The following is a 22,261-nucleotide window of genomic DNA, read 5'->3' on the forward strand; positions in this document are numbered from 1 at the left end:
TGAATCGAAATATGTATTCAAAACAAAAAAAAAATCAACAGAAATTTATTTTGTGGGGATAAAATACCTCCCCCCTCCAAATAAATAATTTTGGGAGCATTTTATCATGAATTAGTCAGTAATAATAATAGTAAAAATTTAAACTGTTATTTAACTTTTGTGGACGTTGCGATTCCCAAGGAAAATGTAGATTGAAAGCGAATGAAGGCAAGATCTGAAGTTGTCTTACATGAAATGCAAACTTTACAGTTTAGAGTTCCCTGCCATTCACGTTCGAAAGAATCACTGAATCTCTCGTTTCTTTAATTTCTAAATTTGCCACATTTTAAAGTTAGGGACCGTTAAATGAGCGCAACTGCCTTTGTTATGTGTCCCTAAGCATTAAAAGCAACCAGACATCCGTTTGATGTGCATGTTTTCATTGCGTTGGGTGTGGAGTAAGCAGGGAACCAGGATAGAATGTGGGTGGGATCCTCTTTCTTGCACCACGTCTTGTAAAATAATTTGATTCGATGAATTCAAGAAAAAGGTGCGAAACTATGACGGTTGGGGTGATTTGGAAAGAACTAAAACAAGAACATGCAACAGATTGTTAATTCTATTTAAATAACGTATGCGAATTTTCCATGAAAAACAAACATTATATCGTTCCCAAACGAAGAGGGGGATTCTTGAGATGTTCCAGCAATTTCTCTACTATCAACACAAAATATTGCAGTCGTGGAGAGGAAGTTGTCTACAAATCTAATTGATTACAAGGAACTAAATTCAGATATCCTACAAGAGCGTTTATCTAACTGGAATTTTCCAGCCAGTTACTGGAAAATTCTAGTTAGCCGTAATTTAATTTAGAGATGTATTAAAATATAAAGAATTAGAAATGTCTTATTCAAATAGATTCGAAAGTCTAAAAACCGTTCGGGGATAACGTTAAAGGCTTGGGACGACTTCAAAGTAAACACAAGAAGTTGCTTACAAAAGGAAACAAAGTACTTATAGTCGCTTAAATGTATGTGTAACTGTTTCCTGTTATTGTACATAAATTCTACCCTAAAATGCACCTGTTTTGATTCTTGTTGACTGGCATAATTAAGTAGAAGATAAAACGCGCAACGTACAGTGCAATACCTTCGCTAGTTGCGGTACTGGTTCAAGACCAACAAAAATAAACACTTTCGAATGGTTCCATGATAACGTCCTATTGCATCTCGAGAACCATGCTTTATGAAGGAAGCAGTCATTCGTGCTGTCTGCTCGCACCGGTGTGTACATAAACAAAGGCAACAAATGTGAATCGACTAAATTAAAATCTACAAAAGTAAATCACGCTGATATAATTTAGTAGTCAGCGGTGTCCACTCCTAATAACCTTTAGCGTGTGCTTCAACATTGCGTTGTAGGTTAAATGGTCGACTCGCTGCGCAACTTTTATTTTCTGTGATGATTTATAATAGCTTTCTGAGGGAGAAGCCAGCGTCGTTAATTTATTGAAAACACATGGCAGCTTGTAGATCTGGTATTTATGTTTTATTCAGTGGAAGTGACTAACCTCATAAAAACTGCCGAATGAGGGAAAAGTCGGTTCTCTCTAAACAGTTCGGATGAAAGAATTCAACAATTTTCATAAGAACAGTCTGCAGACTATTGGACTGCGTTAACAAAATGATCTCATTTTAAATAATGGATTAGCCCAGCACATTAACCTAGGAAGCCATTTTTGAAACATAGCGAAGTATGTGCCACAATCTCACCCAACAGCTAAAAGAATACGGTGAAAAATAGTACTAAAAATGCAATACGTTAACAATTAGGTAAATAACCAGGTTTTTATCTACTTGACAAGAGATTCGTACTCATTCCGTACACCATTTGATGATCGTTGCACTAATCACAATGGACCTCTAGCAAACAGAACTATAAGCGACCCGAAGGGGGGGGGGGAATCTTGAAACACCAAGCCTCCCCCCTTTCTCGTCAACCATTATTGTGAAATATTTTGCAACACCTTGTTTATCTACATCTAAGATTTTATTTAAGTTTAATTTTTTTTTAATCAAGAAATCTCTAGCACAACCTTGAAAAATAATCACAGCGGTGCTCAGAACGCAGCCACATCTACTTCGCCTTAAAAACGAGTGCGGAAAAACAGTTAAAAATATTTCAGTGTTATGTTACTGCAGGGCTCTATATTTTATATGTTCTTATTCAATATATAAACAAAGTACGGTATTATATAAACAGATATGTCAGCATTTGTCGCTCCAATGCTGAACATAACTGTATGTTGGATCTACACGAAAAGACATTAAGAAATGTGAACAGCATACTGCGCACTGAAGGGCTATATTGGTGGGGGAGGCCTCATAACGGGAGTATCTGCAGCTCCCCCAATATTCGCACTATAACTAGAACCTACTGTTCTTAAGAAATATGACGTATCAACTTCGAATTCTTTAATTATATCCATTGTTCCTAAAATACGCATGATTAAGGTTAACTGTTTGTCAAAATATCTTGATTAGAAATGAGTTCATTGCGATTAAATCCTGCTTTACTATTAAATATTATACAAAACAGTTCTTAACAAAAATAAATACGAAGGTTTATTATAAAAGGCTGAAAAAGGTTGGTTTATTAATAAATAGCATTAATATGAAAATTAAATTCATTGTCTCCGCTGGTAAATAATGAATAGAATACAAATATTTTTTGTCAATTTTTACGCAGAAACATTTCACCCTACTGGAAACTCGTTTTGAGGTAAATGGACTACGAACAATTCATAATGCAACCATCATGAACTCCGTCACTTAGGTGACGTACCTCCGTGACATCACCTCCCTATACATACACACAAAGAATCAGTTCTCGAGCTTTCTTCTAAACCACAATGGGGGGAGGGGGAGAAAAGCTGATAGGAAAATTTCACGTAAATATTTTTCGTTTGACACTGGTAGCTAAATTATTACCCTCAGGTGGAGGTTCAAGATTTTATAGTACGTTGTTTTTACTAGGCTGACCTCATACCAATTACTTGTTAGTCATTTCTCTTTAAAGTCTGAGTAAACGGGTAGCTAGAGCAACGGCGCTAGCCACCCACTCAGATAATATATTCTGTCATTGGACATTTTACATGAGAAAATCAGTCCTCAATTCTTAACTTAACCACACTAACTCCTAGGGATGTCTCCATCCTCCATTCGTTACTCATACTGTTTTGTTTGAAAATATCCTGTTTTGTATGATTTTTCCATCCTGTCACTAGCTCCCATCCCATCGCCAAGAAAATGTAATTTATTAAAACAGTATTTTCCTTTTACAAACCTGTGAATCTCCCCTCTAAGATATTCGTATCCTGCTTTGAAACTAAAAGTAAGTTAGTCGGTCTCATAAAGAGGTGGCAGGCTTTTCATTCCCAAAAGACAGATCCGCCTTGGTTACTTCTGCCGAAAACAACAACCAGTCAAACCCATTTCTATTCAGCCAGTCCAGAATTTCATTCTCTTATCTGCTTTGCCACTTCGGTAGAACATTTCATGGACAATAAAAATAAGTGACAACCATAATAAGTTAAACCAGTTTCTTCTGATTCCTCCTCACGACCTCTGGATACAATTTCTGTCGTTCCGTGCTCTAATCTCACCCAGACCATAACACTGTATTTCCAAAACGCAAAGCTGACCTCCGAATATAATTCAGCTCCTTTAACTCATGTTTATGAAGGTCAGTTATATTTATCATTCTGCTTTCTCACCAAATCATTTTGGTCAACTAGAGAACCGATTATCGAAATGAGAAAAAAAAATAGTATCCTTGATGTTCCTTCTTTCTTCAGAAAGGAATTAGAAGAAATGGAATGCACACATGCCACTTCCGACTCTTCGAAGCAGGCAAACAGAAGGAGCATACATCCAGTTGACAGACATACTGGCCTCATTAACCCTAGATGCGACTGATGCAAATCCAACAAACCATAAGATACCTAAGAAGCCATCAAAATACTCAATTTCTTCACCTGATATCTACTCTCATTTCACAGCGGATATGCCAGCCTACATCAGCTACCCCCAGACGGAAAAATTCGAGAACCTTGTCACTCTTGACATTTCCGGGCACTTGATGAAGCCTGAAGTAATGGCCTGCTTAGCAAACTACTGTCTACTTTATACTTCGTCCTTCCTAACTGAATGGCCTGTTTCCCCTCCAGTGGTTCCAGTGTCTGGCGGTTTCCTCTCTTTATATTTCCATACCAACGCTCGAGTGCTCAAGAATGTTTTATACTTTGTGTCTTCTCCTGTTCACAAATTACATCTCTCATCGACTTAAATTATATCACTATTATCAAAATACTTTGTTCTATTCTTCTTCAATTTAGCACTGTCTTCAGTGCTAACTTATTCTAATATTTCCTACAACCAATGTTTATGAAGATCTCAGTTATCTCCTTTTAAGTTTGACAATGCCAGAAATCAAGAACAAAAGGAAATGTTTTCTTGGCTGATTTACACTTCCATCAGTTCTTGTCACGAACACGTTATATCCACAATCTTCTCCGCTTTCTGAAATGTCCTTTTTCCTCTCAACACATGACTTGCAATCTGCACAGCTGCTAACTCTTGAAAAATGTAAAATGCTGTTCTCACATTTGAGGTGACGAATCAAAAACATCTTTGATTCTTGATATATAAATTCTTGATGTAGCCAAAAATAGCAATTTGGGAAATTCCAAACCTCTATGAAGGGTCAATTCAGACGACTTTCTTACAGACGCGCTTTTTGTTATAGGTATTTTGATGGTTGGCGGTTCAGTGAAACATCCATTAAGATGATAACGCTAACGACAGTTGTTTAGTACCTAGTCCGACTGCAAACTTGTCATACCTGCTTCTCCTCATCTTTCATTATGTCTAGCCTTTCTTTTATTTGTTTTCGCTTAGGACGACATCTTCCAACAGTTAAAGAAAAACATCGATAGGTTTCTTTCCTCTAAACCTCTCTCACATACACTACTGTTCTTCTGAAGGCCTCAAACTGAATTAATAGTTACAAACAATAACATCAAAATATCTGTAGCACGCACGGATGAGAAACGGCAGTAGGTTAAGTTTATCATAAATTAAGGGCGTCATTATGATATTTATCATTTTATGAACGTCTTAAATCATTTCCCTGCTCGTAAGTCTCAGAATATTTTTATTACCAAAATACCTTTCGAATTAAACAGCTTATGAGAAACAATTCTGAATGCGTGAGTGCTTACTAAAGAACTATTCTAATCTTTTTAATCTTTATATACTTCTCTCTCGTTTTCAATTGAATCACTGAATACCAATGAATTGTACGACATAAATTTAACTGGTATTTGAATCTCTCCCCTCTCAAAACAAAACTTTGTCTAAAATATCCAGACAAAAATTATTCGCTTTTTCGGATTTCTTCCAGCTTATCCTTGTCCAAACAATCTATAAGTTTATTTATTATACAAATTAAGTAGATATTCTTTGTATTTTTTTAACATTTGAAATTAAGCTTAAAACCTTCCTGAATCTGTTTCCAAAAACTTAAAGTAACCACGACAACGTAATACCTAGCAATGAGTAGGCACAGGAATCCAGATGAAGGAAAAGGCTAAACAAGTCAGTTGTCTTTACAGGGCAAACGACAAATGACAAATGAATAGAACTGCGTGTCCGTCTATTTCGGACGCTAAAAGAACTGTTTGGTTATCGAAAAACAGACGAGGGGGGGGGGGAGTAAGAGCATTAATTGAGCATATCATATTAGCTTGTCTCGACTAGTTTCAACAATCGTAAGAACACAAATATTAAAATGTATAAAAACAAAAGTCTTACCTAACTCATTATCCGCAAACCTTCCATTGCACAGCAGACTTTTATTTCATTAATTTCAACGATTCCATTTATATTCTCTGGAAAATGGCCTTCCTCTTTCGATCTGCATATCCTTTACAGCATATTCTTCTTCCAGTATTTCCAATCCACTATAGGAGTAAGACTCAACACTGAAACACATGAAAGGTGAATTTCAATAACCAAACTGTATTGTTCTACAGAAGATATAAAATCAACAGAAACAATAAATACAGTGGAGCAAAATGGCCGGCCGACTGGTTAGCGGGTCCGCTCTTCAGTTAAGTGGCTACGGGTTTGAATCCCGCCGTGGGCACTGATGTTTGTGATTGTCTGCGGAAATACTAGTGGTGGTGGTCGGTGGTGTAGTTGCGGTCAGTTGATATATTGTGAGTGGTGGATGCAGAGTTGTAGAGTAGATGCCCTCCCTCGATGAGTCTTTGGACTCCCTGGAGGTGACTAATAATAATAAATCGTTCATTTTATCGCGTGCGCGAGGGTGTATTTTTTAAAAATCAAAAATGACTGTCTTATGTACAAAGATTAACCGACTTTGATTCTGTTAGTCTGGCAGTGAGCTTACATCCTCATTGATTGCTACGATACAATAATGTACAAGTTTTGTTGTATGCACCATCCAGTCGTTTCTGACTCTTGGTGATCTTGTGAACAAAGGCTCTCCATCCTACTCGAACTCTTGTGCTTTCTTTCAGAAATTGTAAATTCAAGTTGGAAAGTTATTTTATGTTGTCCATTCCAATAGTTTTGTGGTCTTCTTCTCACTTCCTTGATCTTCCCCAACATAACTGCCTTTTCCATGATTCATCAGCTCGCATAACATGTTCAAAGTACGTCAACTTCCGTTTAGCGATTATCGCCTTTAAGAAGCATTCTGTTTTTATACTCTCTGAAACCTTATTGGTCATTCCTGCAATTGGGACACTCAGTAGTCTCCTCCACACACGTCTTTCCTCTTAATAATCCAGCTTTCACATCATCATTACTGGAAATACCACTGCTTTCATAATTTTAACTTTCGTGGCCTTACTGCCCTTTTAATTTCACCTTCGTATTGACCATAATTTATGATTTACAGAGGTCCAGAATCAGAACTTTCAATTATTTCTATTTTATCTCCCTCTATTATAAATTCATTTAAATTGTCAGAATGCATCATTTTAGTTTTGCTGATGCTTAAAGTAAGCCCGGTTTTGTTACTTTCCCTCTTAATTAAAAGGGTGCTGCCGCATCCTTTTTTCCACTCGAATACTGTTTCTCCAAAGATTTTTTTACTGAAGCTTCTTGGTTGTCATACAGCTCTCTTATCAAGGGAATTAAATGTGGTGCAAGTATTCCCATTGATCTCATTACAATCCACAGTCTGTTGTGATCCACGCAATCAAAAGCTTTCTTATAATCAATAAAACAGATGAATACTTCCTTCTGAATTTCTCTTGTTCTTCCCACAATCCATCTCATGTTTGCTATTTGATCTCTAGTTTCTCTACCTTTCCTTAAGCCTGCCTATTCTTGTGACATTTCTATTCACATATGGCTCCAGCCTTTGTTGGATCTCTTTCAGCATAACTTTACTTGCATGTGAAATTAAAGCAATAGTTGTATAAATCTCACAATCTCTGGGATTTGATTTTTTTTGGGGAAATGGGTTGAATACTGTTTTCCAATCTCTAGGCCAGTATATTTTCTTCCAAAACTGTTGACATATTTCAGTCAATATATTCGACTACTTTACCCAACTGCTCTCAGTTCCATTGACACTCCGTCAGCTCCAGGAGCTTTTCCTTTTGGCAGCTGTTCCACTGCTGATATCACTTCACTTTTCATTATCATGGGTTCCTCAACAAATTCTTTACAAATATACAAGTTTTATGAGAATAACAGCTATAAGATGATATAATACTTTTCATGCTAATAACAATTACAATACCACGATACTATAACACATTAAAATAGCAGGTTGCTATAAGACAATCTTATATTTACGTGCAAGTAAAAGACGATCCTTATTCATTGGTAAATAGTAGGAAAATCTTTCTTCTCTCTTTTTTAGAAGAGACAAAGATGTTTCTTCTAAGTTGGGAAGTAGATTGTGATGCAGTTGCCCTGCTCAACAGGGATCGATTTCGTGGATTTGGTAGACAAGATTCTGCGTGTATTGATGATGCTCGTGTAGGATACGACTTCTTACTTTTTGTTTAAAGCTGAAAGGAGATGGTCAGCTGCTCTCTCTTGGTGGAATTGTTATGCTATCTGGTCTTGTCTTGTGTATCGAAGATAGAAACTGTATATCACTGCTTTCACAGTGAGTTGCAGATCGAATGGTTTTTACTGTGCGTGCACAAGATTGAGATATTCTTCTTCTGTATGGAGACAACCGCTGGTTGAGACTGTCGGTTCCCGAGACGAACGGATTAATTCGCTGTTAAACGAGAGCTTCTAAGTAGATATGCCGGACTGTTCATTCTCGGTGACAGGAAGTACAAAATACATCCCTAATTCGTTTATTATCATTTAGTAGAAATTCGAACGCTGTACTTAGGCCTATAAAACACTTGGTTGTTTCGTATTTTTCTTCAGCAACATGAACATAATATATTGCAGCCATAGAATAATCACCGCACTTTCTTCGTAATTGACACTCCCAAGAAAAGGGTGCGGAGAGATCGGTAACTATTAAATTAAGTAAATAATCCCCAATGTTTGAGTGGAATCAAGAAAGGCCATCTACTATAAAATTCAGGTTACACTATCGCTAACATCAGTAGAATCCAAGGCAGTCTGGAATGGATTGCCAGAAGGAAGAGAAAGAGAACTGGAAAAAACTAATCTTATTTACAATTTATGTTTTTTCTTTATGATATTCATAATTGTCATCGACAGTTTCCCTGATAAGAATATCAGAAGGTAATCAATCTCTCAAGGAAGACTTCGTTTAGAAAAAGTGGTTTGTAACCTCACTTCAGTTAATAAAAAATGGTGTTGAGCGAGATATATAAAGACTCGTAAATATATATTTTTTTTCTTTTACACAAGGAAGTTATCCGTTTTAAATGAGGTAATTTAAGATGCATGCGTAACTTGAAGTTAAAACATTTAAAAATGAAAGAGGACATTTGTCGTGAATATGTAATAGATTTACCTAAATCTCAGCTAATATATGACACTGTTTGTTCTCGCTGGTCTCTAAAATAAGTGACACATTAAGACATGTCCTTTTATTTGGCTAAGTATCAAAAATACTTATTTGACCTTCTCGACAGCTTGCTTTCAATGACCTCAACTTCAAGACTTGTTAAGCGCATTTTCCTCATTTTCTACAGCAGCAAAACCAGCAGAACACTTTAAGTTAAACTTGTTTCTAGATTACTTTAAAAAAATATACGAAAACGTTAATGTGTTGGCACAGTATAGTGTACTAAGAAATTAAATAGTTATGATACCACTGCTTATCCAGCATTTCGTTGCCGAAAATAAATAGAAAATAAATATACTAATTATTTCCTGTATCAGTTGAAAGCACTCAACATACAAGGCATTTCTTGACTGTCGACGCGAATCATCAGGCCACTTTTTAGAACTCCAACCTGTTAATCTTTGGGTCTATAGCTATACCATTGCGGATTTTTATATTCAATTTTTTCAAGAAATTTATGCCTCAACAAAACTCCTTCCTTCAACTTGCCAATGAGAGTAGTTACATGACGATCTTTCAATCCATCTCTTATTGCTAGTTGCAGAGTGTGAACAGCACAACACATATGATGAATTGTAATTAGCTTAGATGCTTCTTCAGCAATACCATCTAAAATTACAATGCTCTCTTCTGTTTGTGAATTACTCGCAGAAACGTCTTCTTCGTCAAATTTATTCATTTTCTCAATTGTGCTTAACACATATTTGAAGCATTATCTGTTAGAATACATAGAACTTGCTCCTTTTTAATTTCAAAATCTTCTAAAGCATCTTCCACTAACTTTTGAAGATATTCGCTGTTTTGATGTTCCCGGTGTCCTTTACTCCCAATATCTGAGTTATCATTTTAATGTTTTCATCAACAAATCTAACATTAATAGCAAAAGAATCGACTGTGACGTGGTGCATACGTCCATTTTAATAAAGACAAAACGTTCCTTCAGACACTTTCGAAGTTTTTTCTTACAGTTGGCCTCTTCAATTATCAGTTTCTTTATACTTTCTTTCCAGAGTATTCTAGACATTTCTCCATATTTAAGCCCTAAAAAGGCTGGTTGTGAAAAAAAGTATAGAAGTACATTATTCTTCACTGCACTGCCATTTCAATTATGTGGGCTTTTTTTTTTTTTTTTTTTAACTTTTATGGCGTCACTGTTACCTTTTTTTACTTTTTTTAACTTTTATGGCGTCACTTTGTCAGATGTAAAGAATCCTGGTAGTTTTGTTTGGCCTCCAGTAGATTTCAGATCTTTCTTTAGCCCCGAAGCAGAGGGAATGTTTGTATTGCTGTCTTTCTCATTCATAGCCTCTAACACTTTAGGATGAAAACGCTGCAAATGTCTTTTTTTTAAATTGTAGGTGAATTTTGATCAGTTATTTTTGCATCACATGTTATTTGACAACCATCAATAATAATACATTGAAACAAATATTTCCCATCTGTTGTTACTGTAAAGTGTTCAAAAACAGCGGACTTAATTGACACTTTTTCGCCGTCATGAATTTTTTCATGGGGTGTAGCTTTATCTAATATAATATACAAATTATCATAAAATATGTTTTATTTTGAAACTTGCAAAGAACTTGAAATTAAAATATATCAATTCCACGGCGCCCACCTTAATAAGATGTAGGAACTCCTTTCTCTGCGATGACTGCAGCAATCCTACGAGACATACTTTTCACAGCTATGAACGGGAATTTTGGACCATCCTTCCTGTAGGCATGTAATTAGGTCTTGGACTGATGTGGGACGGACGTCCCTTGACCTCACCCAACGTTCCAGTTCATCGAACAGATGTTCGATAGGGTTGAGGTCAGGGCTCTTTGAAAGCTAGTGTGGTGACGTTCATGTCCACAAACCATCAGTTACAGCACAGCAGCGTTATGACGCGATGTATTTTCTTGCTGAAAGAGACAATGGTCAGTTCTGTAGAAACGCCACATTACATTGTCCAGAATGATCGGAATTAAACGTTCGTGACACGACAAACAGAGGTCAAGCCATGAAAAACAGAACTATACTAACACACCACCATCTCAGAATTTCATAGTTGGAGTTCTCACTCTGGTAAGAGACATTCATCGGGAATCCACCACAGCCGTCTATCTGCTCGGTAGAGGGTGTAGCATGATTCGTCGCTTCATAACACGGCTTAACAAGCTTCCACGTCCCACTTTTAGAGGAATCTTGGTGGGTCGCCAATGATGTTCGCAATGGTACACGCTCTTTGCACCACTGAAGACAACGCAGCATGTTGGTTCGGATAATGCGGGGCTTACATATTGCGGTCCTACCATGGAAACCCATGTTGTGTGCCTCGGTTTTGAATTTGTTTGTTCAGATTCATGTTCCTATAGTGAATGGCGGTTTTTGAGTGTTATCTTTCGTAGCGCCTTATGGTCACTTTTAGTGAGGTGTGGTGAGTCGTCCACTACAGGTAGCACTTGCAGTTGACTCCCTGTGCTTCTGTCTCAGTATGGCATCACCGACTGTTGACACGAGATGGCCCAATTCGTCAACAATTTCACGAACAGATAGGCCTGCAACGTGGCATCCTTTCACAACGTCTCTTTCAAACTCCGTCAGTTCCCTTCTCGCAGCCATTTCACCCGGACCCAGTTGCACTGACTTGGGGACATCGTATTCCTCCAATTTATACCAGACAAGCAAATGACTCATTGCAAGACACTATGTCCATGGGGGTGGTTTTGAAAAAAACTGGTTGCATAACACTTAAAGTTAGGTGGAATAATATCTGATCTCAGCCTCTATTTGTCCTTAAAACTTTTCTTAGAAAAACTTGACATAAACGATGAAGTTAAGTGATGCCTGGAAGACATTTCTGGTATTATTGATGCCAGAGGTATTTTTAAAATTGGCGAACGATTCTGTTGCATCGAAGATACTAAGATGGCATGTGGATCACGGTGCGGAGATGATTTTTTTTGAGTATTTTTCAAAACTTTTAGGTGGATCTAGGTGGTCTGGTAAGGAGCCAATGATATTCGCAACTGCATGGTAAAGATTTCCGAGAGGGAGGTCAGATGTTCTTTGTGATAAGTCTAGTCAATCCAAGGAAGAGATTGTCATTAAAATTTCACTTAATTTCTCCATCTCTGATTTCGCTGGATCTTCGGAGATAGGTTAGGTGATTCCTTCAAGCAGCATCATGCAAACACATGCAAGCAAATCTCTTAATTGACTGGCTTTCCATAGGCAAGGAAGAACTCGTGCTAAAACAGGATTACCAGCCTAGGAAATGCCTGATAGGCTGAATTTAACAGCATTGTTCACTGATGCCCACTAAATGACACTTGCATTACCACGCGAAAAATGTCCTGCTGACAGTAACTTTTAGATTTTATAATTTTGAAGTAATCACGATTTCTCTCATTCCTTGCCAATACTTTGACGTTGTATTGGCAACATAATACTTGAATCTCAGGATTTAGGAAACTATTAACAGAAAAAAAGTAACAATGTTGAATTTGGCAAATCAAATGCAGCACGGCAGTAGAATTTAAGGACACGCCTCCATTACTTTTGGCATGATTATAATTCTCATTGTAAGAAGAATATGACCACATCATTTCAGATTCCATCTTGAAACGCTCCAATCCCTTCTAGACTGTCTATAAATAAACCAATAAAAACAAGCTTCAGAAGAACATCCATCGACATCTTCAGCCTATTTATAAAGTGACGTTAGGGGGGGGAACATCAATACAATTTGCACACCCCTTCATTTTCTCAATCCTCATGGAACTTCGTACATTGTGTTAAATCACTGTATATAAAGAACAGTTTATATCCGTTAGAACAGACAAGGAAATCCAGATTGGTGGTCGTCTACTAAGTGAAATGGAATGATGTTCTAAAATGTTCATCAAAAGACGAAATCTCTTAAAAGTATTCAAGAAAGTATCTCGGAAGAAATCTCTCAGAAATTAAACGAACTGATTATAACGTAATTTTTCCCAATAAGACGTTCTTGTATAAGACAATTTTGAAGAAAGTCTTATTTCAAATCGAAGATTATTCTTCATAATTGATTTTGTATCTAAAGAATCTGAAATATAATGCTGATATATTTTCTTTAATTGCATCAAAAATGACCTTTCACTGTCACTGAGTATTGTGTTTCATTTAAAGTGGATATTAGTGTTGGTAGAAACCATGACAGTTTCGTAAGTTTGACCTGAGAGCTTACGAGAATACAATCCTCGGCATCCCCGAGTTGCCTTATCTTGGACTACTTAAAAGACATGGGCGCTGCCCCAAGCGTTCATATATTCGCCTTTTATTAGTCCATTTGAAAAAGGTTTGACTGGCCTGACAGCTGCTTCAAGCTGGTTCGTTCTCTTCAGAATCAGGCAGAAACCTTAAGAGGACTGTGAAACCTTTATCAAATTACACTAGTACAAGGCGAATATGTGAGCGTTTGGGCAGCGACCATGTCTTTTAAGTAGTCCAAGCTAAGCAACTCAGGGATGCCGAGAATCGTATTTTCGTAAGCTCTCAGGTCAACGTACGAAACCTTCATAGTTTCTACAACGTTTGGCATTGAAATAATGCTGGATTTAATATCAACTCTGCCTATGCAATTTTACATCGCCGAAACGAAGCCTTTTGGCCCTTTCTTTAGTAATTAGATATATTTTTACCTATCGTTTCTTCCAGAATTACAACTCAAGCAATTAGCAGTTCAAATGAATTAAGTTATTGTATTCCCGACCACCTCAAGTCATAAGAACTAAAAGAACAGCAATGTTTTGTTTGTGTTAAATGGCCTTTCCATTTATGAAATTCCCGATTCGACTATGGAAGACTATAAGCTATATTAGGCACGAAAGTTTCTATCCATTTTGGTTAATTACAGCATGTGCTAATGTTGATATTAATCTCCAATTCTAATTAAAAAATTAATTATGGGTTGGAAACGGTTTGAACAATTACGGTTGAAACTCGGGATGAAAGAATTTGGATAACAATGAAATAAGTTGCGGATTTCGTCCTTAAATCTAAGTGGCTTCTTTGTTCGAGAAAAATCTGGCGTTGTGATAGCGGAGAAGATCCCGCAGAGTGACAACTACCGTAAAATGTCTCTACAAAAATATTTTACATGAAAAAGGAGGGGTGTGCGTATCAGAAATTACTAAGATAGATGTAAGTAATTACGGCAGAGACATAATGATTTGCCTGCATACAAGCCAAAGGTGAGAGTTCGAGAGGCAGCGGGATGCTTCCCAATATCGTCACGTTAAGGTGGATTAACATAAAACAATAAACTGTCAATACTTGGAAAACTAAGGAAACTACGACCTAAAGGAGGCTCCAGGAAGAAGGGGAATATTTAATACATTGGATGCAGAGTTTATTAAATGCAATGAATCACCAATTTCCTATTGTTTGAATGACGATACATTTTGAAGACATGTTCGAGACTTCCAAGAACAACTTATACATGTACGACAAGTGGGTCACGGATACCAAAGGAATCGGTCGAAAGACATTTCGTGTATACACGATTCGTATGCCAGTTCGATTTTCCATTAATATCGCAGATGAATTATGCCTACAAAATTATCTGATTTTTCCTAATCCGAAGTGCCAACTCCTTGCGTCATATCTAATTTACCAATCTCAAACTCTTGTTGTTACCCAGAATTTGTTTCCTTCTAACTTTAATTATTTTTAAAAGAATACTGATTTGTAACGTAGACAGTTCCTTTACTAATACGCTACTATACTGTGTCATGGTTTCAAACACCCAAGTATAACAAAACAAATTACTGAGTTGCTTGGCCGAATAGAGCTTCTCTACTTTCATTCTACAGGCTACGAGTTCAAATCCAATGAAAGGATGGATGGTGAATATTTTGAGTGATAGATGCTATGCGTCTTTTGGTGCTATATCATGGTTCTGTTTATTGGAGGTCTGAAGCGACTTTAAAAAAAAAATAACGTTTGGTCCATAAAGCAGGGTTCTTGGATTCCAGGTACAGTCACTCTGAATATTTTTTTCCCTCACCTTGCGCGGTTACGTGTGTGTGTGGAGCAAGCTTTCTCATTCTACAGTTTGTTTGAAAACTGGCTGAACGCCTGATTAATCGCCATAAGAGGCACAGTAAAATAGACAGTAAGAAACTCGCACTAGCTCTTCGAGTTACCGAGTGAACTAGGCAGCGGTAGAGATTTACAACCACAACTTACAGGTCTGGAGCACTTAATGTCTAGCTACATGTTCAGGTAATAATTTCATTAATTTTTATGCCTTTGAGGATTTCAATACAGAAAAGAACATCAGAATTAAAGGGGGGGGGGAATAGAGTGTATTCTGTGTCTATATAGTGTCCAAATTGGTTACCACTTACAAAAGTTTCTTACTGGGCACAGATTTTTCATTTGCACTGCTTTATCTTCCACAGTTGGGAACGTTCGCAGCTTCTATGTGTACGATTAGCAGCACAATGACTTATTCTAGTCTGCTTGCTTCATTGGGAAAAGTTTATACCATAATTGCTCCTGATAATTGCATCCAAGGTCGTATTCAGGATTTAGCATAATTGTCGTATGTCTAGTGAGATGAGATTCCCGTGAAAATGCAATTCCATAAATTATATTAGCACGAAAATATAAAATTACATCAAAGCATCATTTTTTTTCATAATTTTCACATTATTGAAAGTATAAGGAATACATATTTATGAATAAATCATAGACCCTCCGGAATGAGGAATTATTATGCACATTTCACTTAAGATGGCATGGTTTTAAGTGGGGGAGGGGAACAGACAATAAGATGAGCATTTACTGAAAAGACTTAAAAGCCAGGTAAGTGTGGTAAAATTACAAGAATAGCAATGAAATTACCTTCAAGGAGTTTTGTTCCGGAAAATGACAAGAAACAAAAGTCGTTTTCTTTTTTCATTGTCTTAGTCACGGACACCATGTTTTTTTTAATTCTGGTCGAGAAGCTGAAATCAAAAGAAAAACAAGTATGGAAATGACTGTGGCCACTCAAAACAAGAAGTGTTTCTTAACGGCATTCTTGTAGTGATGCCATTCATCGTAACAGCTGGCGATGGAACCCGTTTCTTAGAAGTTTTACAAAATCCGATTGAGACAAAAAACTGATTAACCATTCAAGCTTTTCTTTCAAACGGTCACAAACTTGTTACAGGAGCACAAAAGGAAAACGTGTTGAAACTATATATATTGCAATAACTCGACCTTGCCTGGGTGTAATTTAATAAAATTTCGGAATTAGATTTACGAGATGCCCAAAAAAATTAATTTTGGTTTTGATCGGAGCATTTTCATTGGCAAATTTAGCCAGTGAAGTTTAGCCTTTCAAACGGTAGCGAGTAAGTCCTTTAGCGACCTGGATTCGCTGGATCACGTCTCAGACACGTAAAACTTTAAGATTTTTCACAGAAACTGAGTTAGCCGGTCTCGTGAGGAGGGATTTCCTTCCTGAAACTATAAATTCCAATTTTTTATGTCTTGTGTAATGTTTGACACAAAACATCAACATTTATTGTCAAATGTCTTACATACGGCTCTAAGTGGGTCCATCTAATCTATGATTAGATGATGCTCTTAGGAATTAAGTTAGTAGTTGGAGATTTTTTTAAAAATCTATGAAGACAAACAGGCAAGTCAATTTCTTCTTTCCAAAAATGCAAATAAGAGTGATTGAGATGTTGCTTAAAGAGCTATGATATTTGTGGAGCACCGTCTAGAAACTCCAAGGGGTTTGTGTGCGCATGGTACTATATTATAATTCTAGAGGATATTTATCAGCAGAGGGCGTTTGCTGTTGAATATTTGGCATTTGTGAGGGGAAAAAATTGAAGTTGCAAAATGTATTATTAGATTCCACTTGGATCTCTGGTCTACGCAATTTTCAAACAATGAATAATTGCTAGATTAATCTTTTTAACCCAAAAGAAGCACAAATTATTTCTGCTTGTTTTTATATCTGGAAATACCAGATTTTTGACGAGATTTTTTTCATTAATCTAGAAAATTAATTGTTCTGGTTGTATCTTGCAGGTCAGATTACTTGTTACCTATGGACTTTGTTTTTAATTACTTACAGATAGAAGGTAAAACAGTAACCAAATGCATGAAATTAGACAAATCGGTTTATTTAGTGCTAGCTGAGATGATGGCTACTAAGAAAACTTATTTGCAATGGTTTGTTACTGAATCACAGAGCAACGGCATATCTAAGAAACAATCACCGTTGCCGTTCAGGAAATCAATGTTTAAGTATCCAACAAGTAAAAATCTGAAGACTGGTCAATGTTTGCTGTTGTAGAAGGCAAAAATTGTCAAATATTGAGATTGTCTGAAGGTTTACAGTTGGTGCCTGTTGTTAAATCAAGTTCGTCCATCGGGTATTTAAAAATTGCCATCAATCATGCTCATGTTAGGGTTTACTGTTTTCTTTCTTTCTTTTTTTTTTTTTTTTGAAAATACTTACTTTTCTTGGTTATTTTATGGATACGTGCAGTGTCAGAGCCAGGAAGACTGGAGATTAAGATATTAGTTAGCCATGTTTTAATGCTAAATATAATAGGAAATTTGAAGTTGTTTACAGCTGAGGTCATCTATGACAAACAGTAAAATATTTTAAAACTTGCTTTTAAAATTTGACGAATAATCACAGAAGTTAGATAACCTGAGGGCATTATAGTTGAGGAATTAAATAAAAAATATGCATCCCAAAACGTGTTATAGTTCTGTAATTTTTTCATTAGTATATCTCTCAGATATTTTAAGATAAGCTAATAATCCCACTGAGTTGATTTTTATCAACATCTAAAAACCTATTAGTTAAAATTACGTTCATTCCACTCTCTTCTTAAAACTTCCTTGCCATTTCTTAAATATAGAGTTCTAAAGACTCTTCAGTTAAAGGTGATGTAGCCGATTTCATATTATTATTAAGAGAGACGTCCAGGGAGTCAGGGACTCATCGAGGGAGGCCACATACTACACACACACACCAGCTATCATACTTATTCTTTAATTCATTCACACTGCTTTCACTCACAACATCCAATGGCAATCCATTCCAATCACGCACCACCCTCTGAGAGAAAAATTTAGCCCTCACACCCTTCTTGGGGGCCCTTCATTCTCAGCTTCCAAGGATGCCCTCTCGTCCTTCACCACCCTCCATAAATTGAAAAAGTCCATCAATTGAATCCTGTATGATCCTTTCAGAAGTTTGTAAGTCTCAATCATATCATCCCACATTCTCCTGTTTGCTAGCGTCTTCAGTCTACAAATTCTCAATCTGTCTTCATAATCAGTACTCCAAATTCCTGATATCATTTTTAACACTCTCCTCTGTACTCTCTCCAATATACTGGTCTCCAACGACACCAGACCTGCGCACAATAAGTCAAGTGAGGTCTTATCAAAGCCTTGGAAAGAGGCAAATTAACAAGTGAACTTTACATGTGAACGTTCATTTCATCATTGCAGTTACCTTTGAGTTGTATTTGCAATCTTTGCCACATGGACCCTGAACTTCAACTTCCAATCTATTAACACTCCAAGATCCCTAGCCTCACCAGTTTCTTCTAGCCTAATCTCACCAATATAATACGACATTGGACATCATGCCGAAATGAATGATTTTACATTTACTGAAATTGGACTGACCATTTTCCCATGCCCACAATTCCCGCCAATTCAAATCATTCTGCAAAGACTGTATATCAGCAGCATTCCTGATTACCCTACCTATCTTTGCATCATCAGCAAATAACTGTATGTCGCTTATCAAATCCTTCCCAATATCATTAATGTACAGATTGAATAACGGTGGACCAAGCACTGATCTTTGTAAAAAAAAAACAAGTGGTGTCACTTGTTTTTTTTTTTAATCTTTGTACTGGTTATGGGCAGTACTACCCTTACATCACGTCCAGACTTGATATAGGCCTAAGCCTTTACGAGTGTTTTACCCTATGCCTGTTCTAGTTATCATTGTAGTCACTCTGGTGGCAACGCCATGCCACCAGTGTGCCCTGTAGGGCCCTCAAGGAAAGAACTTTTATATCATTCTGCGTAAACCCAAGCTGTTTTAAGTCGTTTTAACTATCTGCTCTCCATACGCCATGTAAAGAGATCGTGGTGTTGGTTAACCTCTGAGTTTCCCCATGCATCTCCCGTATCTTACTAACTAGATCTTGGTTATTCTTATAATTGTTTACCTTATTATGGCTATAGGCTAGTGGGCACCCTGTTCCCACCACCTGGGCATCAACTACCCAAACGTCACCTCTTTTAATCTCTTTTAATCACTAAGTCTGGCTTAGTCTCACTAAGTCTGGCTTAGTCTCACTAAGTCCGCCTTCGCACGCGGACCCCATGGGTGCGGAAGCAACGTTGGGCTATATGAGACAATGCCTCACTGCAGTGACAGCCAGCCCTACAGTTTGAATCGTCACTACCCCATCTAGCTGTGCGGGCTCGAGTGGGCAGGGCATTGATCCTCGTCCTGATAAGGTCAATATACTCGAACCCGGGGAGGTGTCTGGTGCCATCCCTTACCCAATCATGTTGGGGGAGGCACTAGATATGACTCTTTTAAAGGAGCACCATCTACAGAACAGTGCAGCAGATATGCCCATCTCTCGTGTTCTGTGGGCTAACTCAATTAAGGTACCTTGAAAATGGGACCAGCCTTTAGCCCCTCTAAAGTCTTCTTGTATTAATGGGCTATACAAAGCCTCTCTGCAAAGATAGGGGAAGAAGATAGTTCTAACTTCGCGATTCTTGACAGCCGCAGGCGTGGGATCAGCCATCTAAGTGATGGAACCCCGACCCCGCCGTCCTTCACCCTTGCGTGGAAATATGCAGCAGGGGTGTCAGGCGGCAGTCGGAGCCATGATCTCACGGCTGAACGTATAGCCATGTCCATTCGGGACAGTACCGAGATATATGTCCCACCAAGCACCAACTTGTGGTAAAAGCGAGGTAGGAGATAGTGGGAAAGGAGAAACAGTCTTTGCGGGGCTTGAGAGGAACTTTCCTCAAAAAAACCGATCCCAGCTTCTAGGATATACCCAGAAGTGGAGATACCTCGGAACATGATACTGAGGTATCTCCACTCTTCCAGGATGGTCAAAGCATGCAACGGCCTCTCGTGCAGGGAAAACTCTATAGTCTAGACCTTAAGCTCCTTGTCACGACCAGAGGGGACAAGAGCTAAAGAGTAGAACTTCTCTACATTAATAGAAAGGTCACGAATAGAAAAAAAAAGTCAACTGTCGGTCAAGGAGTTCCTGCAAGCCTACCTGAGTAGAGGCTACGAGAATAAGATCGTCCGCAAAGGCCATAGCATTAAAGGAAGAAGCGCCTATAGAGTAGCCTATATGGCTAGGAAGAGAGTGAAGAAACTCATCTATGACGCAGTTAAAGGGAGGGAGATAAAGGATCACCCTGGCAAAACCTTACAGACTCAGATCCCCCTTATACCACTTTTTGATATCTGTCAGTCAACCATCCTCTTATCCATTCTAATATTCTATAACATAAACCCATTTTCTCCAATTTATGCAAAAGTCTACCATACTGTCAAAAGCCTTAGCAAAATCCAAAAGTATCATGGTGTATCCATTCCTCTTGTCTAGTTCAATGGTAACATTGTTATAGAATGCGAGCAAGTTGCTAAAACATGACCTTCCCTTAGTAAACCATTGTTGTTCATTGCAAAGCAGATTCATTGTCAACCCATTTCTGAATGCGGGCCCCTGACCAATTTTTCCAAAAATCTTCACTTCCACTCCTGAGATGCTAATTGGTCGATAGTTGGATACATCGGTCTTTGCACCACCCTTGTGCAATGGAATTACCATAGATTCTTTCCATTCCTCCGGAATCTCTCCTGTTCTAAGACTCATATTAAACATCCTGGTCAAAGGAATGGCCAGTACAACTGAACACTCTTTTAGCATGCGTGCTGAATTCTTATTCAATTTGCGCAACAGCTCTAATACCTCCTCCTCACACACCTGCGTTTCTTCTTCTAGTGAAACTAGAAGTGAAACTAACAGTGCGCTCAATGTTGCGTTCACCAGGTTGACAGCTTTTAACAAAATGGGTACTCATTAACCGAGAGGAATTTTCCAGAAAACAGACAAATCGACTGGAAAATACACGTAATTCATAGATCACCTAATGCACTTCGTGATAAATAAATGGAACTCGACTGTTTTTCTAAATAGTTAGCATTTACATTTCATTATTAGCTCATTACTTCTACTGACAACGTGCGTAATCTTTTATTTCACTGCAGTGTAGGTGTTTGAGTGATGGCGTAAACTATACACGTATTGACGAACAATTCGGACAAAATTTCAGAAAATGTATTTCTTAATTACGTCATTCAGTGCTCAGATGATATGAATGATAACATCCGTTCCAAGAAAAGCTTCTGCGCGAGCACTAGTTGCCATTTATTAAGCATATAACTCTTTTTCTGAAATTTTGTCCAAACAGCAACAACAAAAATCCTTATTAACAATAACATCAGCGCACTTCTCTTCTAAATTGCCTCTAACCTTACATCTTACTTTAATTAATTTTTTTTTCACATGCGAGTTTGAAATTTTTTTCCCCTTAGGTTTAGCTCTCCCGTAGTTAATCGGATTAAAATGCAGGGGGGACGGTTGCAACTTCGAGTAGTATTTTTGTCCGCAGATGCACATAAAAAACATTATTAATTCAACTTATTTCGACAAAATATAGAATATGGTCGTTTCTTACGTTACTGCTCCCCTGAGAATTTTAGCCCAGTCGGACTAAAACGGCGGAGTCGCTTCTAACACTTTGTAGTTAAAGCTTCCAACCGATTATTCAATCCAACTTGGAATATCGTTGTTTCTTACGTTGCTTAAGATCTACGGAAAAGTGCAGAGTCGGACCAATATGGAGTGGTGAAGTGGGCGGGAGTAAACAAGTCATATTATGCAAGCGAATTTGGTCACCTATTTCTGGCTTGCTTTTTTTCTTTAAAAAGTAGTGAGGTGTTTGGTTACGTAAGGTTAGTTATGAGGCCAAAAAAGCGATTTTGATATGAAAAAAAAAAAAAAAAAAACACCTCAGTTCAAAGAAAAGTAAAGTAATACTGAAGGCATTGGAATTTAGA

General features: G+C 37.5%; 2 protein-coding genes across 3 annotated transcripts in view; one reads left to right on the forward strand and one right to left on the reverse strand.

Annotated features, from left to right (window-relative positions):
• Positions 1-22,261, forward strand: part of LOC150095837 (protein spaetzle 3-like) — a 62,899-nt gene that overhangs the window by 16,039 nt on the left and 24,599 nt on the right. The gene's annotated exons all lie outside the window — the stretch shown is intronic.
• LOC150095838 (uncharacterized) overlaps positions 5,925-22,261 on the reverse strand; it is a 404,380-nt gene continuing 388,043 nt past the window's right edge. For both annotated transcript variants that reach the window (XM_090408977.1, XM_090408980.1), the window contains one exon: positions 5,925-6,022. The gene's annotated coding sequence lies outside the window, so the exon portion shown is untranslated. The remainder of the gene's footprint in view (positions 6,023-22,261) is intronic.

The sequence above is a fragment of the Typopeltis vanoorti genome, chromosome 19 (genome assembly GCF_054136105.1).
Source record: "Typopeltis vanoorti isolate ZY-2024b chromosome 19, IOZ_Tvanoo_1.0, whole genome shotgun sequence".
NCBI classification, from domain to species: domain Eukaryota; kingdom Metazoa; phylum Arthropoda; class Arachnida; order Uropygi; family Thelyphonidae; genus Typopeltis; species Typopeltis vanoorti.